The sequence below is a fragment of the Solanum verrucosum genome, unplaced genomic scaffold, assembly GCF_900185275.1.
Source record: "Solanum verrucosum unplaced genomic scaffold, falcon-dt-bn FXZP01000022.1, whole genome shotgun sequence".
NCBI lineage: Eukaryota > Viridiplantae > Streptophyta > Magnoliopsida > Solanales > Solanaceae > Solanum > Solanum verrucosum.
Window position 1 is genome coordinate 31885 of NW_026020086.1, and position 27647 is coordinate 59531.

General features: G+C 35.3%; 1 pseudogene; it reads right to left on the bottom strand.

Moving 5' to 3' along the window:
* LOC125824391 (histone-lysine N-methyltransferase ASHH1-like) overlaps positions 1–26655 on the bottom strand; it is a 50183-nt pseudogene extending 23528 nt beyond the window's left edge.
* Between the last annotated feature and the right edge of the window lie 992 nt (positions 26656–27647).

Here is a 27647-nt window from a genome sequence, read left to right on the forward strand (position 1 = left end):
AACATGATTAGCGTGTGGGTGAATAAACCCAGAACTATGGAAGCTTACATACCTCTTAGGGATCAAAATCATGGCGAAAATCTGCAACAACACGCAAGAATCTCGACGAACGCTTGACCCTCTCCACTTTTCTCCTCTTTTCTCTTCTTTTCTCTTCTTGAACTCTCAACTAAAACCCTAGGTGTATATTAGGATTACAAAACTGAACCTAATAGGATTAGACCCCTAAAATATTACTAAAAATGAATTAAATCTGATTGGTTAAGGAAAAGACCAAAATACCCCTCACTATTTTCGGCTAACTTTCCTTAACTGGACAACCTAACTTCAAAAGGTCATATCTCACTCATCCGAACTCGAAAATGAGCAAACTCGGTGGCGTTGGAAAGATAATTCGAAGAAATTTCCTAAGGTATCTGCTAGAACACCTAAATCTTGCTGATATGAGAGTTATGGTCATTTGAAGTCGACCTAAAACTCATACTTAGCTTAACTTGCAAAATTTCAGATTTTGCTATTTCCAATTTAGTTCTTTTTGGAACTCAATGTGCTACATCTAGTGACCTAACCTTAATACTTAAGAAATTTTTAATTCCTTGTAAAAATCTCACTCACAACGAAGAACGGTTCGAGTCTTAGTTAAAAAAAAAAATTTGGGGTGTTACAATACATATAGATGATGCTCCTTATTTTAGTATTGAAATTATCCAATTAATCTCACCTAATATGGATCATATTTATGATTTTTACGATGATGATTGGGCTGAAACAGATCCAAACGGTTGCATGATCCATTATCAATGACGAATCATAATGTTGAGAAGTCAAAGAAGGATGTACTTCATCTTCTAAAGTGACTGTGAACCCGCCCACCCCCCCCCCCCTCCTCTCAAAAAAAAGGTAGAAAAGTTGGATCTATAATATCTCATCTTACGGTACATTTTTTTCCAATTTTTATTGTTCATATTTTACTAATACAGAAAAAGGGGGGAAAGTATAGCATGTTAATAAATACCATTCTCTACCCAAGGTTCATATTTCTAAGGTATGTAGTTGACTTTGATTCATAAATTTATGCATAATGTAACACCCCGACTTTTCAAAACATCTAAATTAACTCGTATATTCGTGGAAAGACAAGGAGGGTGAGTAATAAATTAAGAATGATGTGGTATGTCCTATTTTAAGTGTTCAAGTGTTGCATCTCAAGTTAGGTAAGTGGCAAAATAAAAGTTGGCGGAAGTTATCGTAATTTCCTTCTTAAAGATTTCTCTGAAATTTGGGTCAAATGTCTTGGAGGTTTTCTCCCAATTTATAAAGAGTTATGGGGCCCACAAACTATTGAATCGAAGGTCTATGAGTCTAGTTTCCAACGCATCAAACCGTTCATTCATACGACTTCAGAATAGAGAGATATTCGTATTTTCGTGGGACTGCACAAGCAAGCGCGTGAGGTGGGGCCCTAGGTCGGTGGAAAGTGTATATATCTTCTTCTTCGAGTTTTGTCTTCATTTTAAGCTAAATATACAGAGAAAACATAGAAACCCATTTTTAGGATCAAGTGAAATATAGATTTTCTCGACATAAGTCCTTGACGAAAGTTGTTCTACGCGTTGGGCTCATCATCGTGGTATAATTTGTTTTATCAATTGCGTAGCATATCACATTTTAGAGTTGGGACAGCAGGGGTTTGAATATATTTGAAGGTTTTGAGGTGAATTATGAACCTAAGATCGAGGTAAGACCCTTCTTTCATCGACTCTAGCTTTTATAAACAGCAAATAGCAATTTGCGACGGAAATACATATCTTTTATTGTATTGTCATGGTATCTTTTATTTTATGTGTTGATTATGGTCCTACCTTGTTGTAGTATCGAGGGAGTTATGAGTTAAAGTCTTTAGGCCACGTGAATTTAGCGAAAAAGGTATGTTAAGGCTATTCTCTTCCTATGGCATGTTTCCTTAAAGCTCAGGAGCAATGTAATTGAGTTGTTATCGTTGTTATACTTATAGCTATTATTGTTGATTGTTGGCTGCTCGAGTGCGTATAATCCTCTCTTATCGAGATTCTTATTCAGTAGTAACATTCGTATGTTAGACACGACTTAGAGGCTATTTGTATAGGTTGTCTATAACTAAATTGCTCACTTTTAGCTGTTGGATTGTTATTGTTGCCTTTGGGCTATTGTTGTTAGCTGCAGGAATGTGATCTATGCCTAGCAGGGTTATGTTCTGCCTACAGGGCTATATGGATGCCTAAAAGGGCTATGAGTTGCCTACGGGGCTATATTGATGCCTAAAAGGGCTATGAGTTGCCTACGGGGCTATATTGATGCCTAGAAGGGCTATGAGTTACCTACGGGGCTATATTGATGCCTAGAAGGGCTATGAGTTGCCTACGGGGCTATATTGATGCCTAGAAGGGCTATGAGTTGCCTACAGGGATATATATTGACGCCTAAGAAGGTTATGTGCTTCCTACAGGGCCATGGTGTTGCCTAAGAGGGCTATGTTGTTGCCTAAGAGGGCTATGTGACTGCCTGCAGGGCTAGGGGACTACCGATAGGGGTATACAGGTTGATTGGCACCTTCCGGGCTTATGGGGGCCTGAGTAGGTGGTCTTGTGTGCTGTTTGTACCTACCGAGCTTATGGGGGCTTGGTTAGGTTGTTGTTTTTATTATTTTTGATAAATTTAGATTTAGAAGCAGGTCAGTACAATTATCTTATCCTTAATTTATTTATCAGATTATTCCAGTATATCAGGATACCTCATCATAGTCTATTGCCTTTCATACTCTGTACATTATTTTGTACTGACGCCCCATTGCCTTGGGGGCGCTGCATTCATGCATGCAGGTCCTGACAGATGACCGAGTAGACCTCCATATCAGCAGACTTGACTTTTATCCGATTGGTCAGCCCCTTTCCTCCGGAGCTGCCAGAGTTGGGAGGTTTGTTACATTTTGTTGTATATATTCTCATGGGTAGGTTGGGGCCCTGTCCCACCAATTTTTACTACTCTTAGAGGCTTGCAGACTAGTGTGTGGGGTTTATAGCTACGTTATGGCCATGCTGGCCTATGTTTTTGGTTTGCTGAAGCTTGTGAGCTGTTTGATGTATTGTACTGATATTTACCTGTTTTTAGTTTTGGTATAGATATCATGGTGGCCTCGACGACCCAATCAGGACTTCTGTGCTAGTTAGATATTTCTTTATATGAACTCTTGGGAGTAGCTGGTTCTTTTGTAGATCTGTTGACAGGGGCCTTGCCGACCGAGGGCTTAGTTTTAAGCCGAGATATACTTGTTTGTTTTCTTAATTGCATGTGACTGCCATGCGCTAATAGCAAATGGTTCAGCAGGGTCGGCTCGGGCCTGAGTTTTGGCTTTAGGAGTCAGTTGCGCCCTTTGAGTTTGGGGTGTGACAAATGCCTTCGTTTCAACTTTATGATACATTACAATTTCATCATGTACAATGTACCGTGTTCAAATATTAGTTTTGATACATAATCCTAATTTATTAAAACACAAATTAGTGTATATCATGTTCATAATTATGTATTTGATACATAACTATTACAAATTTTGTAATCTTTTACTACCAGTTTGTATCATAATCATAATTATGTATATGACACATAACTTTGTTATGTATATAACATCGTTATGTATCATATTGTAACGCCCCAAGCCTACACCCTGGACGTGGCCGGCACTCGAAGACCATTGCTGGCCCCTAAGAGAACCCTTGGTCTGGCTTACTTAACTCAGCGGAAACCTGACTCAACAGAATAACTTCATGCAAAGCAAGGTCATAAGACAACCTAACTGATAAAAATCTTGCTAAAAAGGTAACTCGAGTCTCAAAATAGAATATTTACATATATACATAGATGAGAGACTCCAAACTAACTGACTGACTGTCTATAAAGCCTCTAAATTACTGAGATGGATGTTGGGACAGACCCCACAACATCCTAATAAAACAAAACTAAGAGAACAAAATAACCGAGTCCTCCGGAATGCAAAAAGGCTCACCACTGACTCTGAAGTACTCAACTGGATCAACGGCGAACCGGATGCTAGCCCTAGGTACCTGTGTCTGCATCATAATAAGATGCAGGCCAACTGGCATCAGTACATTGAATGTACGAGTATGCGAGCCAGAAAGCTAAACCACAACTTAAGCTTGAAGGGAGTACAGGAGAACACTTACCTTGGCTCTGTTCAACTCATGAATAACTGAACTCGAATGTAAAGCAATAAGACACATGCAATACATATATATAGAGCTTGTAAAATAGTGTAAACAACTTAGTTCGTTAAGATAAAACAATAACAAACTCAACTTTACTTATATAAAAGTAATATAACTTTAGTGGGAGATTCTTTAACCGACAACCACCACTATGAGCCCTAGTGATGATACAACGTTTTACCTCACGTTGCCCAAGGACCATCCTATACCTTGCCGTGATATAGGAAGCTAACTTTACCAAGTGGATCCACTAGCTTAATCTTACGGGATCATCTAAAAAGTATGACCCATAAACCCCATGTTGGCCGCATGGTTCTTATGGAGAGTTGAGTTAATATGAACTCGTGTCCCCACTCGGTGCTCAAGACTACTACCAAAAATATACTTTAGCTCATAAGTGTTTTAAACACATCTTTCTTTAGTTGAGATAATTACTCAAAACTTAGCCCAAAGGCTCACTTGGAAATGATGTTCCTTTTTCTTGAAAACTAGCCCAAAGGCTCTTTTGGAATCATAGTTCCTTTCTTACTCAAATGTAAAAACATTTAGAAACTTCTTTGGGAATACATAGTTCCCTAATAACTTTTGAGAAATAAACTCAACTCTATACTCTTTGCTCAACTTGAAACTCTTGACTCTTTACTCTTTACTTGACTTGAAACTTGAGCCTTAAAATGAAGTTAAAACATTCAATAAAGACTCTTGAACAACTTTAAAAACTTGTTTTGACTCACTTCTTTAACTTCTAGACTTAACTCTTAACTTCACTTGACTTGAAAACTAACTCTCCTTGAATTGGAATTATGGATTCAAGGTGTTTGATCACATGTTATGGACGAGTTCTTGACGTTTAGACGTACCTTGTAGTGTTGAAAACAACTATAAAACATAGGTACAATACCAAGGAACATGCATGAGAAAGTGTGAAAAGAATAGGAAAACTTGGAGTCCTGAGCGCCAGCCCTCGAAGCTCAGAAGGGGCCTGCTGGCACTCTGCTTGGCGCGCCGCCCCAAGGGCTTGGCTTCAGAGCCCCTTTTGGGGAGCGCTGGCTGGCGCGTCGCCCCAGCCCTTTTCCCGAAAACTCAACTTTTCTCCTTCCTTTTTCCAACTCTAAACCTTCTAAACTTCAAAGGTTCCAGCCCCAAACACTTAGAATCATTAAAACCCTCAACATACAATAGATTCAACTCAAAACACCACCGGAAACATCCACCAAACCAACAAGAACTTCAACACAACACAACTACAACTTCAATAACCATCACTACAAGATTTCAACAACCACAATTAAATCTTTCTCGAAATTAAACGAGTTTGGCGTGTGGGGGAAAGAACCAACCCAACACTATGAGCTCGCATACCTAATAGGGATCACCCCCGACGATATCCACGACGATCCTTGACGAAACCTTGCTTGATCTTCTCTTGCTCCTCTTTTTCTCCTCTTCACTCACAAACCCTCACTCTCACTCTTTAAAATGAGAAAAAACTTATCAAAATCAGTCTAACGCACTAATATATATATCCAAAAGAAAAAGCTAGGGAAAAGACCAAAATACCCTTACAAAATTCCGGACGGACTTCCCTGTCAACTCCCCAACTTCCAAAGGGCATAACTCCCTCATACGAACTCAGAATTGAGCAAACTCGGCGGCGCTGGAAAGACCATTCCACGAACTTTGCAAACATAACTTTAACTACACCTAAATCATCCTGAGCTAGGAGTTATAACTGTTCAAAGTTGGCCAAAAACTCACTTTTTCCCATACTTAACCAAATTTTCCAGATTTTTAATTCCTTTCAAAAATGACTATTTCCAATTCTAAGCCTATTCATAGGTATTTCAAATTATCGGATGTTACACATATGTTGTTATATGCAACACTGTTTTATAACTGAATCAGTGTATATCATATTTATAATTTTTTTTGTATATGATACATAAATTTGTCGAATTGACTATGTATTAGATGTTGTTATGCATCTGCAGTCCTCGAGTAACATTTTAAGACATAGTTGCAACAATTGTTTAACACGTGTATATCAAATTCAACAAATTTCAGACTTTATTGTATGTATCAGATACATATCAACTAACCACAGTGTTATGTAGCAATCACAAAAAAAATGCTATTGAGAACAATTACATGTATATTATATCTCTTATAAACTACAACATTTTTTCAATTAGAATAAGATACATAAATAATAATGTATAATGCATAATTTTATGGTCATGATACATAAATAGTAATGTATAGTCAATGTCGGTGGAGGAGGAAAACGCCATAGAGGCGACGATAACGACGCGAAGGGAGAGACTGAGAGCCCTCAGAGAAGCTCAAGAACTTCTTCAAACCCCTGACGATGATAGTCATAAGGCTAATAATGAAGATATTTATGATGTATCTTCTCAAAGTTTTTGATAATTTTGAATCAAAATTGAAAGGATCTTTGATGAACTTGGAGAAGTATTTTGAATCTCAAATTTTCTGATAATTTTGAATCAAAATTGAAAGGATCTACGATGAATCGGGAAAAGAATGATGAATTGCGAGAATAATTTTGAATGTCAATTTTTTTGTCAAATTTGAATCAAAATCAAAAAGATCTCCGATGAACTGAAAGATTCACAAAATAAATTATTTGTCCAATAACTATTCCATCACTTTTGTATTGTTTATAACTCACTCGCTTTCCAGACTCCTGAACGTCTCAACAAAATAGAGATATTCATCATGTATCAGCTGTTGTTTTCAACTTTTTTTTAATTTGTTGGGAGAGATTTGAGAGAACAAAATTTGATTTTTTTGAAGTTGTTACGATTTGGTGGAGATCGACATTAACTTGATTTGGGGAAATCAATCACATTCAGTTTTACATTTCCTTTCCTTTTAAATCGTAACTGATTTTTTTTTCATGTATTAGATGTATTGTATCCGGTTTATGTATCCAAATGAAACTAATTTTAGGGAATTTTTGTAAATTGAAAAAAGGTAGGGATAGAAATATGTAATTTGCTCCTTACACTATGGAATTCCTAATTTCTTTACATAATAATTTGATAAACAAAGTTATAGATATAGAAAGTGTTGGGTTCTGAAGGGTGATTAGGGTGCCATGCAGAAGCGTACAATTGCAAATAATATGATTGATAAATTAGATGACAAAAACTTATACTAAAAACTAATATTATTATATGAAAACTAATATAAAAAAAAATGTTAAAACTGTTGAGTGATTAAATCTCCCCATAAACAAAACTCACTAAACGACTACATTGTGGATTCTATTATATTACGCTATGAGAATAAGGATCTTCAATTTATAGATCTCCAAACTATTCCTCTAAGGAAAGAATAAACCAAATATGGAAGAAAATTATATTTTCCTTTTAGAAAAAGTTCAAGCATTTATGGTAATACTTTGACTTTTCTTTAAGGAAAAAATAAACTTCAAATAAGGTAAGAAAATCAGGGCAAAACCCCAACAGAAAGGAATACTAAGTTGGTTGGCTCAAATCATAATTATAATTACTTATTATACCTTTTATATGATATAGTTAATATTATAATTATGATATGAAATTTTTTCTCAACTCTAACTATACCCTTAACATAATGTAGGATATATTAGTTTCTAGGCTTTTGGTAGTTCTTTTAATATTTGCAAATGAAAATGTGTAAACAGAGATTCTAGAAATTGCATTTCGACTATGAACAAGTATTCTAAAAATAACATTTTGAAAAAATATGAAATGTAATAATAATTGAATAGATGATAGTGAACTAGTCAAGAGCACACTAACTCATATTCAACGAAGTATGTAATGTAATAATTTAATTTAAAAAATCCTGAAAGTTGAAAGAAAGATTAATATCTACTAAATTGTTTCGTTCAAAAATAAAAATATAATTTGAAATTATTTTTGCCATCTATATGAGATAGATAATATTTTGATCGTAATATAAATTTTATTTTAATTTCAACTATATTCTCAATTGAATACAATATGTATTTAATTTCAAATTTTATATCGAAATAATTCACTTAATCCCTCAAATCAAATGACTCAGAGATAGGAAGAAACATTTTTATTGTCAAAAATTTTTAGTTGTTTCTTTAATATTTGTAAATGAAACCGTATGAATAAACATTCTAGAAATTATTTTTTTACATATTATGATATGTAAAATAATAGTTTGATGAATAATGGTGCACTAACCATGAGAACACTAACTCCTATTAGATCATAATTTTACTTATTTGTACTATCTATAATACAACAACAATAACATACCACTATAATCTCGCAAGTTAAGAATTTGGTTGAGGGAGGATAAATGATACTCTCTTTGTCCCGTGACTTACTTTTCTTTTTGGTCAGTGTAATAATTTAATTAACTATAAAATGTTTATTTTATCCTTAATGAAATGATTTACATCACACAAATTTATATCATTCATTTTGAACCACAAGTTTTAAAAGTCTTCATTTCTTTCTTAAACTCTGTGCCGAGTCAAACTACCTCACATAAAATGGAATGGAGGGAGTAATAAATATCCAAGTTAAGAAGGGTAATTAAGATTTAAGATAAACTTTATAAATTTTCATGTCCCTGTCAATATTTACACTTTTAATTTTATTTTTTTTTTAAAAAGAAATCGTAAATGTGGAAAAGGAAGACTAGATCTAGTAAGTTGCTAGGTTCAAAATCATAATTATAATTTGAAATTATAATTTTTTATATGAGATATTTTAGATGCTTGTGATATAAAATTTATCTTAATTTTAGTTATATCATCTACTAAATGCAGGACATATTTAATTGTAAATTTTATAGTAGAATAATCATGAGTTAATCCTTTTTAACTAAACGACTCTTAAGAATAGGAAGAATTTTTTTGATCAACTTTTAATCGTTTCTCTAATTTTTGTAAATTAAATAGTATAAACAAACATTTTTTTTATGGATTATGGAATATAATAGCAATTTGATTTTTTTTTAAATAGTGAATGTGGAAAGGAAAATTAAATCTACCTGGTTTGATTCAAAATCAAGATTATAACTTGAGATTATAATTATGATTATTTATTTTACTTTCTATATGAGATTAAATAATTTTATGATGATAATAAAAAAAATTATCTTGATTTTAATTATACCCTCAACTAAGTTCATGATATATTTAGTTTTAAATTTTATATCTAGATAACTTGCTAAGTTCTTCTAACTAAACGACTCCTAAGTTAGGAAGAAACTTTTTGATAGTCAAAAGCTTTATTTCCTTTAGCATTTGTGATGAAACAATACGAACAAACAGGGGTTTCCTTGAAAAGACGAGGACTCACCAAACACTGTTGCTAGCTGATCAGAGATAGTACTAATCATCAATATTAGTCAGATCCCGTTGAAATAAAGCCCCGATGTTTTAGCTCCCTTTTTTCATCATATTTTTTCATTTCTTCCCTTACACCATCCGGGCATTTTTCACACCGTGAGACGTCCTTGTAAGTACCAACTATATGTTGTTTGTGACGAAAGATTCCGCCATTAGTAACTTTTTTACAAAAGTTACATTCAACTACGTTCCTATTGTTCTCACTTGCTCTTTTCCCATAGTTCCAACCGAGGTCAGCCATTTTTAATTGTTGTTAAGATCAAAGAAACATAATCAGCACTATATTTTAATCACTGTAACAATACATAATCACTGTTAAGAAAAATAATCAGCAAAACAGAGCAGAAAAACAGCAATGTTGGTACAGTAAAACAGAACAGAAGAAAAGAAGAGGAGGAAAGAAAGAACACTTACCTGAAGTCAAGAAGCAACAGATATGAAAACCGCGACTGAACTGTCGAGGACTGAGGTTAAACATATCGCGACTTGTTTTTTCATTCAAAAATGCACTTTTAAAAGGTTAAAAACAATAAGTATTTTATTCACTCTTAAGAGAAGTTGAGAAGGATAACTCCCTACTTATTCCTTGTAAAAGTACTACAACACACGGCTACTTACTGTCCTTATATTGTAATCCTCGACCGCCAAACCTTCTTATCTAGAGTCATGTCCTCAGTAAGTTGAAGACGTGTCATGTCCCATCTAATCACCTTCCCCAAATATTCTTCGACTTACCTATACCACTCCTAAAAACCTGCTATAGCCAAACTCGCACAACTACTTACCTGGAGCTTCCCCGCACCCCTTATTCACATGCTCGAACCATCTCAACCTTGCTTCCCTCATCTTGTCCATCACGGAGGTCACTCCTACATTGTCTTGTATAGCTTCGTTCCAAATTATGTCACTCCTAGTATGCCTACACATCCATCTGAGCGTGTGCGTTCTTGACAGGCAAGCACTCCACCCCATACAACTGTGTAGGTCTAACCACCACTCTATCGCATGTAGGTCTAACCACCACTCTATAGCCTGGCTTAACCTGAAGCTTTTGGATGCTAGGGTCTGTCTCCAAACATCTAACTTATCATTAAATCCACCATAAGTCTCTCAATCAATACTATGTCATCTGTGAATAACACACACCAGACACATCCACTTGAATATGTTGCGTCAATTCGTTCATCACTAAGGCAAATAAAAATGGTCTAAGGGTTGATCTCTAGTGCAACCTATCATGACCAAGAAGTGTATTGAGTCACCTCCAACCGTTCTTACCTGGCGGCTGGGTCTTTTCTCCATAGTGCATGTCCTTAATTACTCTAATGTAAGCCACACATACACCTCTAGACTCCAAACACCTCCATAGAACCTCCTTAGGATCTTTATCGCATGCCTTTTCTAGGTCAATAAACACAACGTTTAGGTCCCTCTTCCTATCCCTATACAGCTCCAACAATCTCCTTATAAGATGGATGACTTTTGTAGTTAACCACCCTGACCTGAATCCAAATTAGTTCTCGGAGATAGGCACACCCCTCCTCATCTTTACCTCGACCACCATCTCCCACACTTTCATAGTGTGGCATAGTAACTTCACACCCCTATAGTTGTTGCTGTTTTGAATATCACCCTTGCTTTTTGTACAAGGGGATCAATGTAAATACCAGTATATTTGTGTATGCAGTAAGAACACGAGGATCACCTCAAAATTGTGTTTCAAACACTGCAAGAACAGTAGCATTAGGCCAAGTTCGTCAGGTGCGAATTTTTTACTAGACTTGATGACACTTTGGGGGGATGTTGTATCTAAGGATGGGATTATGTTGGATAATAAAAAGACAGTAGCAGTTTAAAAATGGCGAAGACCCACGGGATTTATACAATGAAACCAACCAACAAGATTTATACAGACCACAAGAGGCTGAATTTTTATCCAACCGAAAGATTTGATTCTTCAATAAAATTACTCAATGACTACGTAGAATTTTACCATTCGGTGTCATTCAGGAAAGAAAATGATGCGGCATATGCATTAAGAAGGAAATCCATGGGCTATTTGGCTCATATAGCTCCTGCCAAGAGACTTTTGGCCTAAGATATGCATAAACTTGAGGATATAAGTATCAGATTTATTATGAGAAACTCAAAGACATTGTTGGCTTATGTTCAAGCCAAGTTTCTAACTTCGTTTCTCGTTGTTTGGCTTGTCAGCAGGTTTAAGCTATCAACAACCCATAGTACTGCTACAACACTTTGAGTTTGCAAAGGTGAAATGAGAAATCTTTCTACAGATTTTATGACCAGGCTACCACGAACCCTTAGAGGTTATGACTCTGTTTGGGTATTTGTAGAAACCGGATACCCAGTACACTTTTATCGGTCAAAACCGGATACAATGGAGAAAATATGCAGAAATTATACATAAATTAAATTTTCCGACTCCATGAGGTTCTAGTGTCCCTCATATCTAACAGAGGATGACTGTTTACTGCACGCTTTTGGAAATCTTTTCAATACATGAGTAGATCTTAGTTCCATATTTCATCCGGAGACAGACGGACAATCTGAGCATACTTATTAGATGACATGTTAAGAGTTTGCATTCTTGATTTCGGATGTTTATGTACCATTAGCAAAATTTTCCTACGACTATGACTTTCAGTCAAGCATTCAGATGGCTCCATATGAAGCCTTGTATGATAGGCAATGTCATTCTTTCATCAGACAGTTTGAAGTTGGTGAGGGTAATGTATTGGGACTAGACTTGGTACAGGAAGCTTTGGACAAGGTCTAGCCAATCAGACAGAGGATGCTCACAGTTCAAATAAGATAAAAGACTTATGCGGATAAGTGAAGAAAAAACTTAGGGGTCGTTTGGTACAAAAATTAATAACGCAGTGGTTAGTAATGCAGATATTAGCTATGGAAGGTTTATTTTATATCAAGTGTTTGGTTCATTGTTTCCCACCAAATCTTGTGTTCGAATTAAAACTCTACAAAAAGCTTCTTTTATCTTTTATTTGAAATGTGAGCATCCTCAAGTTTACCACTTTGCTAACATCCTTTTAATTTAGAACTCTTAGAGTAGTGACGTGAATCATTTTTTTTAGTGCCATGAGTAGTATTCTTTTTCTCTAAAATACCAATAAGAATTGCTTGGAACACTAGCTCCTAAGCGCTGGTCAGGACCCTAAATTGGGTCGTGACATGAGAATACAAGGAAATAAATTTGTGTAAATGAGAATTCCACCAAGTGAAGGGTATATTAGCTCTACTGATAATTCAGAAGCAACAAAAGATCTGCAAAATAAATGGAGACAATAAATATAAGCAAAAGTTCACATTAAAAGATAAAAGGTAGCTATCACAAAATCCTCCACAGACCATAGGATAAACAAAATCAAATTAATAATGGTTCAACATCTATTTTTCATCTTCCTCAGCTTCATCAACTAGATATAATTGTTGCATTCTATGACTGTTGAAGGAAGTGACTATTCAATAGATTCACCTTCTTCCATATCTTCATCTTTATCATCACTAGTATTAGTCACATCCGCTTGAAGTAAAGCCTGACGTTTTTGTTCTACATCAACATATTTCTTCATTTCTTCCCTTACAGCATCCGGGCATTGTTCACACCGTGAGACGTCCCTGCAAGTACCAATAAGGTGTTGTTTGTGACGAAAGATTCCACCATTAGTAACTTTTTTACAAAAGTTACACTCAGCTGCGGCCTTATTGGTCTCGCTTGCTCTTTTCCCATATTTCCAACCCGGGTCAGCAGTTTTTAATCGTTGTTAAGATCAAAGAAACATAATCAACAAGATAAACAAAGTAATTGAAGTAACAAGTAGTAGTAAAAATGAAGAATAAGATACTATGCAAGTACTACTAAATGAAGAGAAGATGAGAAGGGGAGAATGACACACGACTACCTACTGTCATTACACACATCAACCAAATATTTGCAAAGAAAGATCACCGATCAATTTCATCTCCTTCGAAGTACCTATTAAGAAACTTTGGCATATATTTGGACTTGAACCACTACTATAAATACTCAAAGTAATACTCCCTCCATATCCATTTATAGACTTGTGACTAGTCATAAACTTCACTTTCGCATTTGGAGATGGACTTAGTATTATTGTGGTACGAATGGCTATTGATGAAGATATTACTTGTTTGATTGATATTGATTGGTTCTATTGTTGATTCTGAGACAGGGGAAATTTTTGGATAGCCCTAAAGTGGAGGAAATCTGTCCAATTTTCTATTAATTATCAATAAGCATTGCTTTGAACACTTGCTCCTAACCGCCGGTCGTGGTCCTAAATTGGATCGTGACATGAGAATACAAGGAATAAAAGTAAGAACGAGATATTTGACCTTCAGCTTGGGTTTGCGTTGAGACTTCTTGGTTGCGCTATTAGTTGGTTCCAACTTGAACATTGACCCCTCACCGTCATTCAATATCTTTGTGTGCTCATTTCCTCCACTAGTTCCAGAGATCACTGGAGTAGATTCATCATCTGTTGAGTCATAAACTGGAAGATCATCCACGATATATCTGCAGTAAGAAATCCCGATTGAAATAAATATCCAAGAATTAGAAGGATATGAGTCTTAAGATTTATACAAACTACAAAAAACAAAGTTGAGCATTACCTGTCATCCCCATCTTCCCAGACATGGTTGTACTCCTGACCAAAGATTAAAAAAAATGGAACAAAAGAATAAGATATGAGACTGACATATTCATATCGAATATACAAGCATATACCAACAGTCAGCTCTTTCCTCCCCTTTCTTTGTTATGTTTACCAATATGAGCACCATCTACCACACTCTTTCTAATAAATTTCATTTGAATTACTAACTTCTACTATTTACGTTAGCTGGGATTATCGTTCCTCTTCAGACAATCTCAAATGAATTGTGAAACCTATGTCCAGTGTCATAATTCAAAACCCCTTAAGATTGTGTATCACTGTCTCAGGATTAGAACACAGTGCTCTCATCCTGAAAGACAGTGACAATCGGTTTACATGCTAATTCAAAACACTTCAACAGTGAGGCTTATCAATATCAATGAGAAACAAAATTTATTGTCCCGTTGATCAACTATGTTTTAAATGAAAAAAGAGAAGAAGACATCTACTACAAAGACATCAATTGTTGTTCTCTAAATCAAACCTAATAAGCAATAAGCATTTATCTTTTTCTTTTTATCGGAGCAATAAGATTTATCCTGAATGACTTTCCTTTTCAGCTTCAAATGCAGCACACTGAGTTTGACCAGGATACACCATACTATAACATGTGACTTGCAGATTGTAGTATGTGATTAGCAAATTCAATCTATATGCATAAACCATTACTCTGTTTGTTGTCTAAAATCTGGGAAGAAGGAACATGTGATATGATGCTACAAAGGGTATTCCAGATATAACAATTCATAAGAAACTTAAGTTACCCGGAATCGTCGAGACTTGGCACCCAAAAATAAGGAATAGTTTGGAGCTCCACACAGACAACAAACATCTGCACCCCCGTAGTACCACTCAAAATTATATTCATATGTCAGCTCTATTCCAACAGATATATCTTGCTTCGCAAATATACCTACCCTTGTTTCCCCCGACACTATCCATTTACTTGTTTCACAATTTGGACTGTTGTGAATTTCAGGAAGACACAGTAGCAGTGCTATCAATAAAGACCAATTAACCATAACAATAAGTCACTACCTGACCAAGATAATTATCTTATTTCGCTTTTCATTAATTTGACAACCGGAGTTCCAGCAGTTACCATGAATGATTTATGAATCTTGCAAAACTTCCCTTCCGGGTGGAGTCAATGAAATCATTACCATCCATAGAAATTATGTACACGTCCATGAGGTCTGCACAAACCATATGAGTTTTTGGCTTCGATTCTTGTTTCCGGACTTCGTGAGGGTGATCTTGATCGGAAATCCGCAATCCGTCGCTCTCCTTACGCTAGGAATATCCTTCTCCTTCCTTCACAAGCTGAGAGTAGCTTTTTGGGGGTTTCTAGGGTGGTTTACGTCTAAATTGGGTATTTTAGGAAGAAGGAGAAAAAAATATTTCGCGTTATTTACATTTTGTCTCGCCTATCCCGCTTAAGCGCCAGCTTACCCCACCGTGGCGCCGCTGCCCTAGCGGCATCTGGCCAGCCCTGGCGGGACAGTGGCCCAGTATTTTTCCGAAATTCGCTTTTCCTAAATAACGACGGTTTGGGTCGTTACCGAACTAGAGCACATTTGGAATGAACAATTACATCATACACAAACAATAAGTTTAGATCTAAACTCTTCAAACTTTTTCTGTTTTACCCTAGGGAAATGTCACCGAGACTTCCAGGACTAGAATAGAAAAATAATCTCTAAACAAAGAATAAATGTTAAAATAAGGAAAACAAGATAAGTTCATAGATCTAACTCTTCAATATGTATCTAGATATATCAAATGCAAAAACGAGTGTATTTTCAAAATCCAGAATCAAAAAAGTAAAATAGTACCAAAATTGACTTTCGAAACGCTCTTGTGCAGCGCATCTAATGTTGATTTTGCTTTTGCTTTCTCAAGCTTTTCTTCTCGATCTTCACTTTTTCGTTATTCATTATTATTATTTTTTACCATATGCTTAAAAGGCTAGAAGGCTCAGTGGAGTTTGGCTAGGAATAACTTTTTTCGAGAGGTGAACTTCGAAAATCAGTTTTGCCCTAAAAATTTGGGAAATCAAGTCACTTAGTCGAACTAGAAAACTATAAAGAAAGGGAGGCTAAGGTTATGAAGTAAGGTCAACTGGTTAAGGAAAGTTCGGGTTCAGCTAAGTGATTTCATAATCTAGGGTGTTAGCTGGTTAGGTCAACTGGTTAAGGAAAGCTCGCTTATCTAAGCGATTTCATAATCTAGGGTGTTAGCTGGTTAGGTCAGCTGGTTAAGGAAAGTTCGCTTAGCCTAAACAACTAACACCCTAGATTATAAAATCACTAAGCATAACCCGAGCTTTCCTTAACCAGCTGACCTTACTTCGTAACATTAGCCTCCCATTCTTTATAGTTTTCTAGTTCGACTAAGTGACTTGATTTCCCAATTTTTTAGGGCAAAACTAATTTTTGAAGCTCACCTCTTGAAAAAACTTATTCCTAGACAAACTCCACTGCATCTTCTAGACTTTTAAGCATACGGTAAAAAATAATAATAATGAATAACGAAAAAGCGAAGATCGAGAAGAAAAGCTTGAGAAAGCAAAAACAAAATCAACATCAGATGCGCTGCACGAGGGCGTTTCGAAAGCCAATTTTGGTACAATTTTACTTTTTTGATTCTGGATTTTGATAATACACTCATTTTTGCATTTGATATATCTAGATACATATTGAAGAGTTAGATCTATGAACTTAACTTGTTTTCCTTATTGTAACATTTTTTCTTTGTTTAGAGATTATTTTTCTATTCTAGTCCTGGAAGTTTCGGTGACATTTTCCTAAGGTAAAACGGAAAAAGTTTGAAGAGTTTAGATCTAAACATTATTGTTTGTGTATGATGTAATTGTTCATTCCAAATGTGCTCTAGTTCATACCCTTACCAATGATTTGAGGCATTTACTTGAGCAGAGGGTCTATCAGAAACGATCTTTCTACCTTGTAGGGTAAAGTTTATAAGACTAGAGCTGACATCTCTTTTCTATAAGTGTTGTAAGTCAGTTTATGACTTCAACCTTAAGTCATTGGGATGCAGTTGTTTGTAATCTACGATATATAAAGTCAGTTTCAAGTAAAGGACTACTCTTTGAGGATCAAGGTTACAAGCATATCATTGGATATATAGATGTTAATTGTGCAAGATCACCATCAGATAGACATATTACATCCGAATATTGTGTTTTAGATCAAGGTAATTTGGTGTCGTGGAAGAGTAAGAAACAGAGTGTAGTTGCTCGATCTAGTACAAAAGTATAATAGCGAGTAATGGTTGTAGGAATCTGTGAGCTAGTTTGGATCAAACAGTTGCTGAGAGAACTAAAAGTTGAAGAAATCGATCGGATGGAACTTGTGTGTAATAATCTAGTGCACCTTCATCTCGCATCAAATCCAATATTTCATGAGAGGACTAAGCACATTGAGATTGATTGTCACTTTGTCAAAGAAAGATAATCTCAAGCGATATTGTTACAAAATTTGTGAAGTCAAGTAATCAACTTTTAAATTTCTTCGCCAAGTCCCTCACCATTAGAGGTGGAGACTGTGATATGTTCGTGGAATGTTTTGAAGAGGATCTCACCTCCTCTAAATCGGACGGTGAGGCTACGGTGAGGCTACCAGGGATCATGAAAAGAGATATTCATCGATTAAATACCCCTATGGATTCTCTGGACACAACAACCAAGCACAACCTACCTCCAAGGAACCCCTCCAATCCGGGAGGATGCTCTAACATTACCATCAAAGTTGCCACAACCAATATTCAAAATCAAATAACCCCTACAACTAATGTTTCCAATGGTTAGCTTTGTATCATGGAATATTAGGGGAATAGGATCCAACGGTTCCTTGGAAATATTACTCCTTTTTAAACAACAATTTCATTTTCCTCTCCTCTGCCTACAAGAACCTATGGTTGCTTGTGATAAAATGGATAAGTTTAGAAGAAAACTTGGTTTTCATCAGGCATACAACAACAGTTCTAACAAAATCTGGATCCTTTGGTTGAATGACATTGATGATGAGGTTATTCATGATTGGGAGCAACATGTTTTTCTCAAAGTTATTCATAATGTTGACCAAATTTTTTTCCTTTCAGTTATTTATGCCAAATGCACGGAGCTGAGGAAAAACCTATGAGCAGAATTGAGAGTTATAGCAAACACTACCCAAGACCATTAGGGAGCAACAGGCGACTTTAACGTGGTGGTATCCAGTTATGACAAATTTGGAGGAAGACTTCATAGAATGGAAGAAACTCTTGATTTCATTGAATGCCTTAATGAGTGTGGTCATCAAGATGCAGGTTTCTCAGGTTCTAAATATCCTTGGTGCGACAGTAAAGACCCCCCTAACACTATTTGTGGAAGATTGGATAAACTTGTCTATAACTCTTTATGGTATGATATGTATAATGCTACTAATTTTACTCACTTATCCAGAACGTGCTCGGACCATGCTCTACTTTTGGTTAAGATGAATAATGATACTCCTCTCACTATCAAATACTTTAAATTCTTGAATATATAGGGGGATCACTCGGACTTCTTGGATATAGTTCAAAACTCTTGGATTGAAGAAGTCAATAGGAACCCCCTGTATATCCTTCACCAGAAAATCAACAAGACTTGCAAAGCTATGAATTCTTGGTCTAGACAGGCTTTTGGGGACCTCTACGAAGAACCTAAGAGACTTGAAAGCCAAATTCAAGCTCTTGAAGACAACAGTGTAACCAAAAACACCGGAGATAACAAGATAGAGAGATCTCTAGGCTCAAGGCCGAATTCACTAGATTTCTCAAACTTCAAGAGTCTATCCTCAAACAAAAATCTAGGGTCAAAATGGCTTGAAGGAGATTCCAACACGGCGTATTTTCTCAACATCATCAGAGACTAGAGAAAAAGGTCGAACATTAGGAAAGTTATGGATGAACACAACAACTGCCTGAAAGGAAATGACAAAATTGCTGAAGGGGCTATCAGATTTTACAAGAATCTCTTTACTTATGACAATACTAACCCTGATTATAGCTCCCTTAATATTCTTCATAATTGCATCACAAAAGAGAACAATGACATGTCTTGCACCCTTCCAACACTCAAAGAACTTCAGGATTGTCTATTCTCTCTAGATCTCGATAGTGCTCCTAGACTGGATGGCCTAAGTGGGTACTTTTATCAAACTACTTGGAACATCATTGCATCAGATCTCCATAAAGTTGTCACTGCTTTATTCGCTGGTGATATCCTTCCAAAAAATTCTATACTCATACTTGTCTTATTCTTATTCCTAAGATTGATCACCCCCAATCTTTTTTTGATTTGAGATCTATCCTTCTGTGTAACGTTTTTAGTAAAATTATTTCTAAAATATTGACTAACAAATTGACCTCTATCCTTCCTCGAATTATCTCCAGGAATCATAGTTGCTTTTTTGATAATCAAAAAATTCGTCTGTGACCCGTCACACTTTGAACCAATCACAGTCTTCTAAACTCGGTGAATAATGGGCCCTCCACTCAAATACCGGGCATCTCTTTGCATGGTGTGGGACTTGAACATGCGACCTAAGTCACAAATCTTCCACCTTTTGCCACTCGAGCTAGGCCTTGGGAGCAGGAATCAAAGTAGCTTTCTCAAAGGAAGAGCCATTACTAGAAACATTCTTCTTGCCCAAGAAATTATTAGTGATATTGGCAAACCTAACAGAGGGGGCAATGTAGAGATGAAACTAGATATGACTAAAGCTTATGACAAAATCTCCTAGACTTACCTCTGCCTTGTTCTTAGGCATCTTGGTTTCTCTGAGCATTGGTTTTACCTTATCCATAATTACATCTCCAACAACTGGTATTCTATAGTGGTAAATGGAGGTCGTCATGGTTTCTTTAACTCTTCTAAGGGTTTGAGGTAAGGAGATCCTCTTTCCCCCTTCCTCTTCGTTCTGAGCGTTGAATTGTTGTCTCAAATGCTTAACAATCTGCATAATAACACTACTAACAAGAGTTTTTATATGTGCAATAATAGTCCTAAAATTAATCGTTTAACTTCTGTTGATAACACCATTATTTTTTGCGATGGTAGCAAGAGATCTATCAAACTAATCACTGACATTGTGGACAGGTATGAACTAAAATCAGGTCAACAGATCAACAAGAACAAGAGTAGCTTCTTCTTGAAATCCAAATCTAGTTTTATCATCATCAATAGACTGAAAAGATACACTAGCATGAGATATCAAGAATTCAAATCAGTCTTATCATCATCAATAGACTAAAAAAGATACACTAGCATGAGATATCAAGAATTTCCCATAAGTAACTTGGGTGTCCTCTTATCATTGGAAAGAATAAATTGGCTTACTCAGACATTGTCAATAAGGTTACTAATAAAATTAGAGGTTGGCACAACAAATTGCAATCTTTTGGAGGAAGAGCTACCTTAATAAGACATATTATACTAGCTCTCCCTACTCATCTTCTGAGTGCTACCAACCCTCCTAAAGGTACCCTTGAGCTCATTGAAAACAATATTTTGGTCTGGAAATGATTCTGGGGGAAAACATCACTGGATTGCATGGGATAATTTAAGCCACCCCTTTGAATAAGGTGGTGCTAATTTTAGGAAAATTCCAGATGTTTGTATGGACTTCAAGGCTAAGCTATGGGGGAACCTAAGAACCTCTTCTTCTCTTTGGGGAGATTACATGAAGGCTAAGTACCTCGAGAATCGACACCCTATAAAGACTCAATGGTCCTCTAGCAACTCTCAAAATTGGAAAGTCTTCTGTGAAGTTAAGTCATTGGCGGAGCAACATATTTACTGGAAGGTTGGAAGAGGAGATGTTGATTTTTGGTTTGATAAATGGTCTGCTCTAAGACCCTTGCACTTGCTCTACCCCAACAATGAAGGGCATATCTCTATCATCAACTTGGGGATTATTCTCAATGACCTCACAAATGACAAAAGCTATTTGGGAAAACACCAATTCTGGCCACTTCACTCTCCACTCTGGTTGGGATATTATTAGAAAGAAAAGAAAGCACAACAATGCCACCAACAAGATCTGGAATAATAGCATTACATTTAATATGGCTTTCCATACATGGAGAGCTATTTATAGCAGGCTTCCTACTGATGAGAAAGTGGCTAAGTGGGGCATTAATATTATCCTGAGATGTCATTGTTGTGCTGCAACTAATGAGAACAACAACTTGGAAACAGTGAATCACATATTCTGTTAGGGTGAACTTGCTAGAAAAGTGAAAAGTGTGGTGTGAGATCGCATGTCCACTGGGAGTGAGACTCACCCATAGGACTCTTAAAATCCGCATCCTCAATTAGTGGAATACTATTACAAAGAACCCCATTGCTAATTTTGTTAATGCTCTCCCCCCCCCCCCCAATAATTTGTTGGGAGATATGGAGAGAAAGATGCTCTAACGAATTTGATGCTATTAAGCCTTATCTATACAGATCTAAAGCTAACATTCTTTTTACCATTGTGCAGATTACTAAGAAGAAATTTGGCAAAGCTAACACTGAAGAGTCTTGGAGAAATATACACTACATTTTGGATGCCGAAATTCACCACAAAACCACTACCATAGTTAAGTGTATAAAACCTCCTAATATGTATGTAAAACTCAACAGTGATGGTAGTTGCATTCAAGGCCATTGTGGTGGAGGTGGTCTGATCAGAAACTCATTGGGAAACCTCGTGTTTGCTTACTGCATCAATTGGAACCTGGCACGAGTAACATCGCAGAAATGGCAGCTCTTCTTTATGGCCTTAAATGGTGTGCTAATAGAAGCTTCTCTAATGTCTGGGTTGAAACAGACTCCATGTTGTTAACTAGATGTATTAAAAGAGAATGGGACCCACCGTGGAAGATCAATACCAGGAAATTAATTGAAGAGCATGGTTACCATTAGTCATTGCTTTAGGGATGCTAATAAACCTGCTGAAAAAATCGCCAACTTGAGTCATTGCTTTTTTAGGAGTTCTCTTCAACTATTTTTTTATCCTTTCTAAGGGAGTTAGAGGTCTCTCCAATATGGATAGATGGGATTTCCCAACCTTTAGCACTAAATCAATGTAACCTGCCAATATTATTTATGAGCCCTCCTAAATTGTATGCATGTGTTCAGTTAGCTTTTGAGCTAATTTGGACACCCCCCTCCCCCTTTTTTGGTGGTACTTAGTAGAACAGTCCTACACTATTATTACCCTTTATCATGTCAAAGTTTGGGATGCCAACTTAAAGTTGTACTTTTACCCATATCAATGATCAAAGTTGAAAAAAAATGTTAAAAAAAAATAATTAGGAAAGGTAATAGCATGACAGGACTTTTTTGAGCTTATCATAAAAGTTCTAAAATACCACTACTTCCACTCTTTCTCAACACATGATTGTAACACAAATTTGGTGCACTATCCATAAAATTTGTTGTAAATTTAGAAATCGATAAGACCACTGTAAAAGTATACTAATAAAGAAAACAACAGAGTAACATTCAACTAATTAAGAGAATTATCTAATTTACCTGATTTCTGCAAGTGTCATCACACGGATAGTATCCCGGTGTACATTCAATGTTTGTTAATAAATTCAAACATCTTCCTACACATGCGCGCTATTAGGATCACTTGCATCATACTTGCATTCACATATAGCAATATCCTCTTCTTTCGATTTCTTATGCCTATAAGACATAAGAAAATTGCAATTAAAAAAGACTACCTAAAGCCAAGATCAATGATAATTGAAAACCATTCAACTCCAACTCAAAGTCAACTAATCAAGGTATGCATCATTTAGGACACAACTTTTCTCTGTCTTCTTTTTGGTGATTTTTTAGGATTCAAGCTAAAACATTAGAAGCTTCAATTTTGGAAGTCAAAAAGCTATAAACTACATAATAAGAAGTAGGACACAAAAACTTTCCAAGGAATTAAACAAGAACTTATTTCTCTTTCACAAAAAGAAACTAATTTTTTGTGTCTCATCTTATAGAACAAAGAAAAAAAATGAAACATAAGCATTATTCAACATTAGTTTCAACTCACAAAAAGTTCTTCCTTTTAAGCTTGACCAGATAATCACAATCCGCAGTTCAAATTTCTTCTTCACTCATTTTCTTGTCATTGAATTCATAATCCCACGGCATCCTTGGCACTACATGGAAAAAGATACAATGTTTATCGAAGTTTAATCTCTTTTTTTATTAGTTGTTTTTGAAAGCTTTATCTTAGAAGTGAAAACAATGGCAATAACCAATCTCTTTTTTTTTAAATGGTAATGTTAACATAATGCAATAACCAATCTCTTTTGCATAGTTATAGTATCCAGATCTTAGATACGCAAACTAACTGTTTCGACCATAATCAATATGTCATCCAAGTGGTACTCACAATTGCAGACAGCGTAACAATAATTCAGAAGTATAAGCAACAAGTGTATAAAAGTGAACTTCAAAGTTCAAGGTTTATCAAAAGAAAGAATGCAATTAACTAGCAGGAAAATCATCATTAAAAGAAACAAAGAAAGGCTTTGAACTCACTTTCGCCATAAAAATTCATTTTGACTAATATGCATAAATGGTGTTACTCCATCAGGAAGTTGGACCTTCAAAAAAAAAGTTAAGAATTCATCATTACTTGATGTAAATAGAATGGCATATTGTAATGCAAAATCATGTATATAAGCAAAGGGTCTGCATTTATTATACAGCCATAAACATTATAGTACAGTCATCATTACTTAATGTTAATAGAATGACATATTGTAATATAAAATCACGTATATAAGCAAAGGGTCTACATTTATTATACAGTATTATTTTAGCAAATATATAATCAAATATCATACAGGATTACATACACCATGTCATCGATGTGTGCATCCATGTTTTGATGGAAAGGCAGGTGAAGTAACTTGATAAGAAAAGGCACAATTGAATGCAGAAACCATAACATTGTAATTCCAAACCAGAAGGGTATTAAATAAGCCCACTTTTTTTATACGTAAATTTTATTAATAAAAATAGCAGCACTAATATGGTGCTAGAATAGTAGAACGTGTATGACTATAGCTCTTTCCAGCTGCAAGGAGTCAATATAGTCCAAAAGAGTGTCGAAATGATTTACATATTTCATCTACATCTTTCAATAAGCCACGTTTGTTGAGAGGACAAACTAGATTTTGTTGAGAAAGATCAGTTATTGAGGAACTACAGCTTCGAACTAGTTAGTTATGAAGGGCAATAATAAAAGTAGTCTAGTCTAGACATGTGTTGACTCAATATCACTTGTTTAAATAATTCTATACCATTTACAGCACCTGAGTCTACTAAAAATGATGAAACTCATATATGTACTCAACAGAAGACACTAATATCTTCACTTACTAGTCTTTTTATACTAGTACAGCTATCAACCAATATTCTCCGGATCCAACAACAACATTACCCAGTGAGACATTCTCAGGATCAAATTATTGCACTAATCTTACCACCAGTTCTGATGTCATATCAAAAAAAGAATTTTTTTATCATTAGTTCTCTAGGTATATTGTTGTATCAGTTCTTTGGGTATTGTCTTCTCATGATTTCAGAAGTCTATAGAGTCACACAAAATCATATCCACATTGTTACATGTCATCATCACTACAGGCGACACATAAATGATCTAACACATTTGGAATGAAGAATACATCATACAGGAACGATAACCTTTAGATCTAAACCCTTCAATCTTTTCCAGTTTCACTCAAGGAAACTGTTGCTGAGACTTGCAAGACTTAAATAGGAAAAATAATTTGTGAACCAAGTAAGAAATGCTAGGATCTAACTCATCAATAATAAAAGTTGATTCTTGCACCCTCTTTTCTCTAATAATATTTATCTATTTTCTTTTGTATCCATCTAAAAAGGGCTTTCCTAGAATGGAAAATTATCTATACAAGCATTCAAGTTAATAAGTTCACTTACGTTCATATCTCATATGTGATGTAATGCCTTACTAAATTTTCTATATTTACACTTTTTTTTCGCAAGGTAAATACTTTCATTAATGTTTGGGTCAAAAGGCATTTGAATACAAGAAGTATACCAAAAGGAAAACCCTATAAAATATATGCTTATCTCCGAAAATCACCTAATCTTCTACATGAGACTTCATGGTTGCACCAAGAGAAAATAATGGATAGGAGGCTTCTCCTCAACTTAATAAAATTCATCATCTCTACACCTTCAAAAGTTCTCTCCACCATTTCGTACTTAAAACTATTAATCTAAAAACTTATTAAAAAACTATTTTATAAAAAGCTTTTTATCAACTTAATATAATGAACTATTCAAATGCTTTATTTTGACTGTGTTGGTCATAGTATACCATTTTTTCGTAGGATTGTCAATTATTCTCTTTTTATTTAGTTATCACCAAATTTGAAACTACACTTTTTCTGTGGAGAAAATTCGTAAGTCCAAATTTAGTCAAAGCCACTAATAACTAGGTCTACCAAGATAAGTTCTCCATACTTGAGAAGATCATTTGAGATTACTAGAATTAGCTTCTATCTGTTGAACTAGTAAGAGAAACATTTAAGGAAACAACATCTTGAATCCCATATGAGAAAGCTACAAATTTGTTTACTCTTTAAACAACACAACCACATAATTACATCCAAGTTATTCAATGATCACTTTGCTAATCTGAAGTAGATAAACATATTAAGATGTAAATCCGATTGCAAAATCATTGGTCCAGGTCTAAAAATTGATGGGGGTGTAAAACCTTTTCTTAACCAATGTTCACCTAATCGAGGAACAATGACAAAGAAAATTAACAAGAATGGCAGAAAGAAGAAAATGAGAGAGAAATGTTCAAAGAAGCTAGACAAACATCCAAATCATCATTTTTGTAGTAGAATTTGGTCAAATTATGATTAAATCAATTCTCCTAAAGAGGATCAGTAGCATGGAGTCATTAATCATGCTTGCATTTTCAAGATTCAAAATTCAAGGTCAACTCTAATTGGTTATAAAAAAATATTATTCATCAATTAGGTTCCTAATTTGACTTGCCTGAAGAATATTGGAACTCCACTCCAAGGTCACAACAAATATAGTTGTTACGTTAAACCTTGAAGTTAAGTGCACTGCAACTGGACGCTTTGTCTCACTTAGGCGGAACTTCAGTACAGGCACCAAGGCAATAATTGCCACTAAAGCTTGTAACTTATCATGCATGAGCTCTACGTTGAAACGGTCACACTAAATAATAAAATTGTTTTTGTCAATACGATATATTAATTGTTAAGGAAACTTTGTCAAATAGGAAATAAAAACCTACCAATTTAGTATAGGCACTACACACGAACTAGAAGCTTAAACTCCATCTTTGCATCTCAATCACAAATTTAAAATGATTTTTTAATTTGACTTTTGCAATACTTCATATTTTTCACTTATTCTAGTTATTTTAATACTCTATTCAAAAGAACCGGTGTTTGTCCCTATCATTATTTTCTCTTGCATCATATGTTTTACGTAAATAAGTGAATAAATTAAAGTGTTATCTATGTGACATCTTAAACTTTTAGATGAGGTGGTTACACAATTTAACATGGTTTAGCGCATATAGAGGCGGTGAACTCGAGCCTCACTACAACCCATTATCAAAAAGCTTGTACATATGGTTCATGCTTGCACGTGACGAGGGGTGTTGAAACATAATTAAGTAAATAGAATTTGTTCTCTTTAATAGCTTAAGTTTTTTCATAAGAGAGTTAGACACGTCGACACTATATACATAAGATTCCCCTAACAGTAGTTTGTTTTTGCTCATTATGACCTTTAACTATAGTGGGGTCTCATTAACCCCCTGTACTATTTTGAAGCGGTATTATTGCCACCCGATATAGAGAATGAGATGAACTCTTTTAAAGAGCATGATAGAAAAGGTAAAGAAAAATTTACCACATTTTTCCTTCTTTCCTTTTCCTTTTTCTTTTTTTCTCCTCTCCTCTTCGCTTGTCATACCTTCTAATTTGTTGGTGGTTCCCAAAACTTATTCACTTATGGTGTCCAAAACTAGAAAATTATACCACATTTTTTAACGTAAACAATATAATTTGAGAGCTAGTAGATAAATCAAAAATAGGGATAGACCTGACTCTACTATCACATCAACAAAATGAACCTAAACATAACTCAACCCCAATATCTACGTCATGAGGTGA